General features: G+C 32.2%; 1 protein-coding gene across 3 annotated transcripts in view; it reads left to right on the top strand.

Annotated features, from left to right (window-relative positions):
- The window catches only part of LOC115233379, a 249,668-nt gene that overhangs the window by 154,500 nt on the left and 83,123 nt on the right, over positions 1-12,045 (top strand). The gene's annotated exons all lie outside the window — the stretch shown is intronic.

Here is a 12,045-nt window from a genome sequence, read left to right as displayed (position 1 = left end):
AAAATAAATAAAATTTATTAATTGAAAAATATTTTACATTCTTTTCAAATTTTTGCTGTAAGTTATATTTTAAATTAGATTTGTAATGTTTTAATATATATTTAAAAAATCTATTAAAAGTTATTTGATTTAATCTATTCTAGCCCATCCATTTTGAAGCAACGGATCTATTTACAATCTACAATTTACAATCTACATTTGCATCTACAATATCTACAGATCCGTTAATTCAAAATAAAATAAAATTCATTACTCACCGGCACTGATGCACAACAGCGATTATATGTGTATACATCACGCGCAAAATACGCATCTTGAGATTTATCGTTGCGATATAATTACGTATTATTTAAGATATGTAAAAGATAATTAATATTTATTATATCAAATTATTCCCCGATAGTTGCCGCGATCGCGTGTGGAAAAGAAATTTGACGGAGCATCTCGCATCACTACTTTTCTGTTTGAGTGTCGTCGCTATAATAAATATTGTAGAAAAGGAATTTGTGACGTAGCGTCTTCCACTATTACAGTCCTATTCAAGTGTTGCTGCGCGAATAATAACAAGGCCGTAACATGTAAACAATAGCGCGCTAATGTTTATACCACCAAGGCCGCATACCATGCTATTCACAATTCATTGCCGAAATATTTTATGTATTATGACATATACATATATACAAAATATTAAATTATATAAGTATATATTTTAAATAAATTTTAAATATTTTAAAAGTAAATTTTCTAGCAATTCCAACTTTTTATTTAGAATTCTGGGTAGCATCCCACGAGATATAAAAGAAACTCTTAACATTTTTACACTCCAACCAATATTGCAAGAGATATCACCGTTTTCCGTATAATATTTTGCGAAAACCTGGCAGTATACCTATCATCGGGCGATTATATGAACGTGAAAAAATTAATTAACTTTGTTAATGATTAAAACTCCTTCGAATTCGAAAGAACACGGTTAAAACTATAGGAAAACATAATAATTATAATATATAGAATATATCTCCGCGTTTTAAAAATCACAATTTTTCATATGTATTGTATAAAGATATATCCAAGTATTGGGAAAGGTAGAGTCTTTCGCATTTCCCGTTTTTTTTTATTTAGAGTTCTGGGTATAACACCCCATGAAACATAAAAGAAACTTTTAACATTTTTATGCTCAAACCAATATTGCAAGAGATATCGCGATTTTTTAATTATTTTTATCTATTATCATTTATAAAAACTAGATGGCGCATTTTATAATATTTTATATAACACACACACACACATTTTGTAATATTTTAATAATATGCCGTGAGCAACTCTCATCGAGATATCTACTCTTAAAAAGACATGTTACATCGATACTAGCAAGTATTGTTATCTCTTTTCCGCGATGCTGATTGGTTATCTTGACGCTGCACCGTGCATTACTTTATATTTTTATATCAATAAAAGCCTGTCATAACTGAGCGACATATTTGACAGTTCAAATATTAAGTGCGTGTGTGTGTATAATTTTTATTTAATTTATTTTGAAAAAACGGAGAATTAAAGTTAATATATGTGTGTGTGTAAGTAATTATACACACATACATACAAAATAAATGGCGCACGCGTAGCGCGCGCTTATAGTGCTCTAGTATCTCTTTAATGTGTATGTGTGTGTCTGTTACAAATATTAATTTTTCTCTCCCTGCATTGATCAGAAAAGGATCCATTAATCGCAACATCGAAAATTGAAATGGCTCTTTAATGTTTCACACGTACTTTCGCAATTTGAATGGAATGTCGCAACGTATATTTTCTGAGTCAACCAACATTCTCTGAAAAATGAATTCATTTTTTACAGTTCACCCCCATATGCATCCCGTGGATGCGTATTCGAGCGCGAGCATGTTTATTTATTAAGCGCACTCAATTACGCGTCCACACCGGTCGTAAACAACACCCTCGTTCGCAGCTCGGCTGCAATACAGGGTGGCGAGAATAATGTGCATTTGGATCTGTATAAAATTGAATAGAATAATATATATATGTAATTAACTTTATCAATATAATATTTACATGATTGTGGGCGACAAAAAATATTACTTTTCGAAAATTATTTTTTTGTTCAATTTTATTTAAAAAATTCTAAAATTTTTAATTGATTGATTTATTGTAATCATCAATTATAATATCCGCTGCGGATATTTTTGTCTAAAATTGACACACACATATGCAATGGTTCCTATAACATTAATTGTTAAATGTTATTCAGCAATAAAAATATTGTGCTGCAAATCACATATTATTTTTATAATATAATTCAAAAACTTGTTCATGTATTCTAAATTGTATTATTGATAAGCAATAAATCGTTAGAAATTATTGCAAATTTCTACCTAGATATTGGTTGCGATGTATTTCGGTCACCCTGTGTATTTTCGCCGCGATATATATGGCTCTCGAAGCGCAGAGAGGTACGATCTCGGCATAATTTACAAAAAATAAACGACATAGCACAACCGTGTTATAGTCAGCGAAATATCTTCCTAATTTAAATTACCTCGGGTACTTTTCGCCGCATATTACTCACGATACGCAAACGCGAAATTACCGATGTATATGTCTGTGTGACTCGCATGTAAAGATACACAATAGTAACGCACGGTAGAAAGCCCAGAGGGCAATTGCGATTTTGCATAATGGCGAACTTCAACTTTAATGTTTTTTCACGACTTTAGTAATGGGCCATTGGAGATGTCTTTTTATTGTGTTGCTTTCTCCTTATTGTCCAAATATACCAGCCGTGTTTAAGAGTCTGTCTTTCCGAGTCTCTTCATCCGTAACTTTTTGATCCTTTTTTTGCGAAGCGCACTCTTTCATCCCGAGCATCTTCGACACGCTTGTTACTTTAGTAAAGTGCTGTGGTTCGAAAAATCAAATGCGGTATGTATTACCGTTCGCAAAATACGAAATGCATTATTCATCCATTATTCAGGAACTTTTAACGGAAGTCATAAATGTGTAGGAAGTTCAGTACAAGTAAGTGTGAATAAAGAGTTGACTTCAAAAGCTGAACTAACTTTATTATTTTCTCCATTACATCGTTGAAAAGGTTAGTTTTAATTTCAGAATCCTGCACTCTTATGTGGATATATGGTAATCCTTCTTTTAATCTCTTGACACACAGTGAAATGGGAACTCATTGTGTAAAAAAAGATATTACAGAGATATTTCAATTGGGAAGATCTGCCAATTAATCTTAATGCCTTGAATATTCAATTTTTGCCTTATTCCAGCTATGAATAAAACAGTATATTTTGCATATATGAGTGAATACACACAGAAGACATGCGGAAAAAATTCTTGTCGTGTGAGAAATGCTTGCAATTTTAATTTTTAAATTCCGTCGTCTCGATGCGACGACCATGATGTTAAGAGGGCGACATTTTTAACGGAATCCGCTTATATTCTTTTTCTCGTATTCTCGTCCAGCTGGATTAATTTGCGTCCTGGGCTCCGGGAACAGGCGGTAAAGTTCTAATTTTGTAACTTGTAATTAACTTGGCCCGCGCGAAACTAACTTCGTCCGCGAAAAAAGAAAGGGAGGTGGCGATAGCTATGGAGTTGGCGGAAAAATCTGTTCTTTAATTGCTAAGTCAAATAACGTAATTAACTCCTTATCGAGACGCGAGGAGTGCACTTATTTTTAGATTCCGGATTTTTCTCTTTGTCTCTGACAAGAGCAGCGTAGAGGAGTTTACATAATTCGAGGAAAATCAGATATTGTAATTTAGAGAATTCTTATGAGATTCCGGAAAGTACGTAAAGTATAATATACGAGCTGTTTCGTAACTCACTTCGCGATTGGAGTCATCGTGTTTTACGGATTCATGATGATATACCAAAAGTTACAGAATCATTTTTTAAAACATGAACTAAAATAATTAAGAAGCGAAAGAGTCCTGATGAAAACAAAAGCGACTTTAAATTCTTGTCCTCGCTGGCTGTTTATGGGACGAGTTGCCGCCGGCTTTTCGAAAGCAGGCAGCGTCTGTTATCACCGTTTCACCTTTCGTCGAGCTTGTTAAGATCAGTGGCTGTAAGATCGCGACGGAGGCATCGAATGTTGCGACAATATCGTCTCAACGTGTCATTAGTTAAACGCCAACGCTCGAGTAGCGGGCTCGGATATATCCGCGACTGAAGTTACAACCCTAGGCCGCCTAAGGCTTGGTCATTAACGGATGAACTTAGAAGCGCGGCCCCGTAAATCCACCAAAGCCTCTACCGTCACCGCAGACTCCCTCGCACACAACCCCCACGAATATCTCGAGATATTGATAATGGAAGTGGGAGATGATCCGCGGCATCTTCCACATTTCAGCACTGACGCACCGCTAAATACCTCTTGCTAGATATTAAATGCCCCTCTCCTCTCCTCGTATACGTTTATCTCAGTCCATAGTCCATGGGTATATTCAAGGCTTGATTCTCTAATCCGGCTAAATAGAAATCCCCCGTTATTGACGTGAATCAATTTCCTTTGATGAATGGAGAGCTCATAAAACGAGAAAAAGCGGTTGTAAGCGGCAAATAAATTATTTCTAACGGACACGTGATATCGCGAAGAAGCATAGGAGAGTTATCGGTTAAGTAGGGTGTCTACTCTCTGGAAAACCTGGAATTCTCAAGGAATTTTTTTGTACCTGGAGAAATAAGGGAATTCTCATGGAATTTTTTATTGGGACACAGAGAATTTAAAAAAAAAAATTCTCTCTTTGATAATTTTGCTCTTATACTGTAAGCAATCCGCCGATAAGCCGAGTTGTGAATTATGTGTTTAAAATATATTATAAATATATATCTATCTCTCTGTTTATATATTTAATGTTTTAGCAAAATAGTGAATATGCAGTATAATTTTTTTATTTTAATTTTTAGTAATAAAAAATGAAAATATTATACAAGTTAAAAATTTTTATCTTAACAAAAGCTATTCAGTTTTTTCAGTACATTTGTAAATCTAGCACTTGAAACTTAAGTGGCCTTGTGTTTTTTCTTCGTATGAGTGAAAAACATCAGAAAATGCGTACAATAAAAAAACTTATTTTAGGAAATTGCATAAAAAAAATCTTTAAAATATTTTCTTTGCTTGGAATTTTGAACAAAAGTACCTGGAAGATCAAAGAATTTTCAGGGAATTTTTTTACAAGATTTGAATAGACACCCGCTTTAAAAAAGTAATACCGACATAAACGACAATACTTTTGCAAAGTACGACGGCTTATAATAAAATATTAGATTAATATAATAGTGACAGAACTGAAAACATATTTTCAGAATGTGCTTCTCCTCCCACGAGTTCTCTAAGGAATTGGATTCCTATAAGCCAGTCACTATAAGAATAGTCAGATAATGGAATAACTGAATCGCAAGATTTTCTGTAACGCAATCATAATATTGTACCTTTCTATCCTTCGTACTTTATTAGAGAGATGGACAGATAAGAGAATCCCGCTATCTCCAACAGATTTGAGTTTGTTGAAGCAATTTTGATATGCGCGATATAATTTTAATCAAACTAATTGCTCCTCTAAGAGTATAAGAATCCAAGAAGATTAGCCGATTGTATCAAATGCAGCTATGTTTTACTTGTTACGCAATAAATACAAGACGGCAAAATATTTTGTTTTTACGTCATCGTTGAAGGATGTATCATAGGATGTGTCATATGTTGAAACATTGACAAAAACATGAAAATTTCATAGACTGTTTTATTATTTCTTCTGAGTATCTGAAAAACCTGAGCACAATTTTTTTAACGGTTTGCAAATTACTTAAATTTAAAGTTACTATCGATTCTTATGACAAATTGCATATTGTAACACTTATTGACAAATTTGACAAGGAAAAAACATCGCCAACGAAATAAAAATTTTTACTTATATTAAGAAAATTCTAATAAATATTTGTGCAAAACTTGATTTAGATCCACTTACATGTTTAAAAGTTATTTATTAAAAATTGTAGAAAAATATTATCTATCTTTTTCTCTCTTTCTGCAAATTGCTTGTTTTTTTTTGTTTCTTGATTTCAGGGGATAATCACGATCAAAAGTTTTTGTCATAAATTAGGAAAAATATTAATTACAGCTATTTTCTTTTAAAACATGAAAATTTCATAGACTGTTTTATTATTTCTTCTGAGTATCTGAAAAACCTGAGCACAATTTTTTTAACGGTTTGCAAATTACTTAAATTTAAAGTTACTATCGATTCTTATGACAAATTGCATATTGTAACACTTATTGACAAATTTGACAAGGAAAAAACATCGCCAACGAAATAAAAATTTTTACTTATATTAAGAAAATTCTAATAAATATTTGTGCAAAACTTGATTTAGATCCTACTACATGTTTAAAAGTTATTTATTAAAAATTGTAGAAAAATATTATCTATCTTTTTCTCTCTTTCTGCAAATTGCTTGTTTTTTTTTTGTTTCTTGATTTCAGGGGATATTCACGATCAAAAGTTTTTGTCATAAATTAGGAAAAATATTAATTACAGCTATTTTCTTTTACGAAAACGTTAAAAACCATATTATTTCGTGATACTTTAATTCTTTTTATGATCTGGATTTATTTATTTGATTTTTCAAATAGTATAAACGTAAGAAATATGTTTTTTTTTTAATTTTGACAGTTTTTTGCTACTATTGTACAGGCAAAACCTTGCGTGTACAATCAGATTTTCTCGCTGATTCTTAGGGGCTGTAAAATATATCCTTATTTTTTTAAACGTAATCGCACTACGTATCGTGGAATCAACGTTACACCAACGTATGCGCGCATCCAGTACAGAGAAAAAAAGAAATCGTCTCGCCGAAGACAAATTTGTTCTACTTCGTGCCCTCATGGCTTTGCAAGGCTTTTAGTTTTTGCGTTTGCTTTCACGGATAAGCCGCGTTTTTCTTCTCGCTCTAACCTGACGGCTGCTGGTCCAGACAAAGGCTTAAGCTTGTAGTTACGTCGGTTCCACGCTAACTTTTAGAGAGTGTCTTCAACATACATGCGATTTTCCATTTAGTTGTCAGATGCAAACACAGAGTAACTCGGGAAATCTGCATATTCTTACACCGCACAAAAGCTCGCAAATTCCCGCTTGTGCGAGTTAAACTCATATTATAATATTTTTAATGTTACCAAGTTTGATTGATATAATTAAATAAAAATATAATTAATAATTAATATAATTGACACAAGTAAATTCGTTTTGGGCGATTTTAAAAGCTGCATGCATGATTGAAAACTTTATTAATTCGCGTTATTTGAGATATCAAAACTCCAATTCACAGACATACAATTCTGTATCCATTATATCAATTAATCGTATTTTTTTTGTAATTATACAACATTTATATACAATATTATTCATCATTTATTCTATTTTGCTTATGGAAGCGATGTGCAATTATTATTTGAATTGTAAACTTTTGATTCTATTACATACGAACAATAATTATTCTACATAAGAGCAGAATGTGAAATAAAACGAGCGTGCTCGTTAATAAGGGTTCGTCGGAGTAAGGACGAAGCTCGAAGCGAATGGCGGCTGAAGGATTGTTCCTCCGTCGTTCCTTACTGCCAACTTTCTCACGTCCGCGATTGTGCCGGTATGCGAGTAATGATAACGTCGACTTGAACTTTCTTACGGCGCGATATCGCCCCCGAGAATTTGTGCAGCGCTTACCGTGGAATTTTGCAAGTTCCTAGGAAGCAGTGCAGTCTCGTCGAGGTGCTGGAGGGAAGAACGACTAGGAAAAGGGAGAGAAGGTACTAAGAGAGTTAACGTAAAGTGTTGCAGCGTTAAGTTGACCGAATTTATGTTAGTTGTCGCCGTTTTGGCCGTCGCATTTCTCAGCCTCTCTCTCTCAACCGTTTATAACCGTTGTACAATATTATAAAATATTACAACATGATATTTTGAAGAGCGTGTGGTAACGAGGGCTTTAAATTCTCGCATAATTTTTGTCAAGAAAGACGTCATGGATTTATTATAATTCTACGGTAATTTCTTTCTTTGTTTATTTATTTTTAAAGTATTTAAGGATGTTTTGGCTGTACAATAGCAGCAAAAAACTGTCAAAATTAAAAAAAAAGCAAACATATTGACCATTTCTTACATTTATACTGTTTAAAAAATCAGATAAATAAATCCGGATTATAAAAAGAATTAAAATATCACAAAATAATATAATTTTTGACATCTTTGTAAAAAAAAAAATAGTTGTAATTAATATTTTTCCTGATTTATGACAAGAATTTTTTATCGTGAATACCACCTGAAATCAACTGCAAGAAAAAAAAAAACGAGTAATTTTCAGAAAGAGAGAGAAAGAGAGAGATAATATTTTTCTACAATATTTAGTAAATAACTTTTAAACGAGTAAGTGGATTTAAATCAAGTTTTGCATAAATATTTATTAGAGTTTTCTTAATATAAGTGAAAATTTTTATTTCGTTGGCGATGTTTTTTCCTTGTCAAATTTATCAATAAATACTACAATACGCGATTTTCCATAAGAATCAATACTAACTTTAAACTTAAATAATTTCCAAACCGTTAAGAGAATTGTGCTCAGGTTTTGCACAGATACTTAGAAGAAATAATAGAATAGTCTACGAAATTTTCATGCTTTTGTCAATGTTTTGACATATGACACATCCTTAAATTTCCGCATAATTTTTGTCAAGAAAGACGTCATGGATTTATTACAATTTTACGGAAATTTCTTGTTTATTTATTTTTAAGATATTTAAGTGCAAGTGCACGCAATATTAATGAATATGAAAACCTGTGGGCTTTTATACTGTTATTACAGATACCTATGTGCAACAGTTTCTTTCCTTATTTATCATGTAATAATTTTTATCCGTGATGAGCTCTAATTACGGTAAAATATGCAGTAGCACTCGACGTGTTTATAATTACGGTACGTTTTTATGTCAATATAAATATTCAATAAAGATAAATTTTTTAATGTAGCATTTAACATACTTTTTTAACGTATATTCACGAATATTTAAAGCGAGAAGTTAGGCTGGTAATTCCAACTCGGACTCGTGTTCTTTATAGTTTTTTTTTTGCATACGCGCAATAAATCGTTTGCAACGGAGAGAAACTGCAATACTTGACGATGATTCAAAAGCGCTCACTCGGAAATGAGATCGTACACCGTTTGCGAAACTCTGTGCATCGAGAACTTTAAGCTGCCGACAGCCGTTTTCAAGTTTCATCACCTCGTGCATACTTTAGCCGTTTTCGCTTTACCTTATTTTTAACAGAGAAGCACGCTTTTGCCAGTGTATCTATTTTGCCTCCTATATATCAATGTTGAATCTAATATTACTCTCAACTTCTCCTCTCGTCACATCGACTATCTGGAAATCCCTCTATCATGTTTATATTTGATTTGTTATCCTTTATAAATTATTTTTACAGACTTGTCTCTTATATTTTTGATATTTAATTTATTCAAGAAAGACATTAACATTATTCACCTAACAATTTAGATTGATTGTATAAATTTCTTATATTATCCATTTTGTTTTCTAGTTATTTATATTATGAATCTTTCTTTGTTAATTATGAAATAATTTGAATGAAATGTTTGAACTGTGAATATAATTTTTCAAACATCTTTCGCAGGTTTTAATTAATATATCTGTAACAACATTTATCTGTCTCCTGAGATATCGTGTTATTAATTACGAAAAACATGTCGTTCTTTGATCAGTGATTAATTATTTCTGCTTATTTCGAAAACAAGATGTATAATTATTAAAGAAATGCAAACTCAAGAGTTGTCTCGCGTTAATAGAAATTGAATTACGGCTGTTTCACGTTTGTAAAGAATATTAAATAAAGTAACGAAGAAATATTATAGATCGCGCTTTCCTTTATTTTTTCAATCGCACAAGTAATATATGCAAATAACACAAACTCATCAGGCAATGATAAACTTCGTTCAAAGTTTATTTATGTGTTTTAATGTTTACATTGAAATAGTAAAAAAAATCTTATCTCGACATACCCGCAATAGAGGCAGCGCTAATGACGCAATTGACCTTAGTTCAAGGGCCTCCATATCTCAGGGTAATAAGATCATTATTTTTTTTTTTAAATTGTACAGATGATAAGCAGATGCATAAATGTTATGTTTAGAGAAAATTTTTAGTTTGCACTAAGGATTAATTGAATAAATATATAATTCTATATTAATTCTACCATCGTTTATTAATAGTTATAATTAAAGACTTTTAATTCTAGTAAATTTAAGAAAAGAAATTAATACATACAACTTTTTGATAAAGAACAAAATAATCTAAATGTTCACATGTTTTATTAACCGACAATATTTTATTATTGTTTTAATAGCTTTTAAAATAATAAGTCTGGATGAAACCCGAGATTTTCGTCGATCGTCCTTATATGTAGAAAAGTACGACGTCGTTATTAATCCGATATTTATGCGGACCATTTTCTTTCGAATCAACGAGCGAGAGTGCTGCGCGTTCGCGATAAGATTCTCGCTGATTCGAGAAATCTCTCGCGTTTTCAACGCGAATTTGCATTGGCTTCGCCACGAAAATATTCAGCTCGATCGTAACGCGATTCGCAGGTCGATAAATCTGGCAGTCGGCGGGGAATGACCGAGATTGAGTCATTAGTTTTACGGGGATAAGACTAACGATCCAATCCCTCGAACGTGATAAATCAGTTTCCCGAGCGGGTGAACTTATTCGGCTTACATCGGCCGAACCGCTATAACCGAGTGTAATGGTGAACATTCGACCCGGGAATGTGTAACGTACTGGCGGTAGTAACGTGTAGTAAATTTGTAATTATGAGCTAGTTCTGTGGCTTGATGATTTGCGCGGTAACGCGTTTAATGGCGTCTTGAGTGTTCGAATGAAGAATTTGTCTCGGATCTTCGAGAAAGCATCATCTGTTCATTTGTGGTTGCAGTTTGAAAAATTTTACTGGACAATATTTGAAATACATGTAACACACATAATATACATACAGTATGTTCCAGATCAGGTCAATGAAACTTCAAGGTCTTATAGGAAATTAAATTTGGAACAAAAAGGTTTCGATAAACATAAGTCCGGAAACGTTTCGTTAAAAAGTCATAGCTAATAAACTTCGAAAAATCACATTTTTTTTATGTTTTTTAAAAATAACTTTAAAACCTTTTATTCATTTGAAAAAAGTAACGAAATAAATCTGATGAGTAATTAAATAACAAACTAAATTACACTAAATTTATTTAATTCTGGTAAGGCGTTCAAGAGAAAATAAGCTCAAAACAATGAAAAAAGCAGAAACTTGAAAAAATCACTTTTCGATGGTCTTTGTGTAAACACTACATTCGTAGTGCAAACATTGCAAATGCAAACATAAAAATGTTCTTATTAAATTTTAATCATAACTAATTACTTACAGAGAGTTCATTAGCTATAACTTTTTAACGAAGCGTTTCCGGACCTATGTTTATAGGAACTTTTTTGTTTCGAATTTAATTTCCTATAAAACTCTGAAGTTTCATTGACCTGACCTTGAACACCCTGTATATTGACAATAACATCTTATTGCAACATTATTTAATTCTTAAATTTATTTAGCACGTTTACTCGATTTGACACGATTTTTCGTGCGATTAATTATTATTTTGACGCAGGAAGATCACGTTCGCGGAATTAATACTTGTTTTGCAGTCGGTATCTGTTTGCAAAATAATAATACATGTTCCGGATATGTTGTGATATTTGATATAGATAATTCCACAATTCTATAATTTGATATAGATAATTCCACAATTCTCCATCTAATATATTCCCCGAAGGAGAGCGTTAATTTCAATCTTCTAAATTATGCAACTTATGTAACCGGAGATATACAAACTTTGCTCGACTCTACAACGAAGGATAAATTATTCATTTTCTCGGATCATATGCCTGATTAATATCATTATCTGAAAATTGATTAC

Source organism: Formica exsecta, unplaced genomic scaffold (genome assembly GCF_003651465.1).
Source record: "Formica exsecta isolate Colony F162 unplaced genomic scaffold, ASM365146v1 scaffold174, whole genome shotgun sequence".
Lineage (NCBI taxonomy): Eukaryota > Metazoa > Arthropoda > Insecta > Hymenoptera > Formicidae > Formica > Formica exsecta.
Note: the sequence above shows the minus strand (reverse complement) of the source record. Positions and strands in the feature narration are given on the sequence as shown.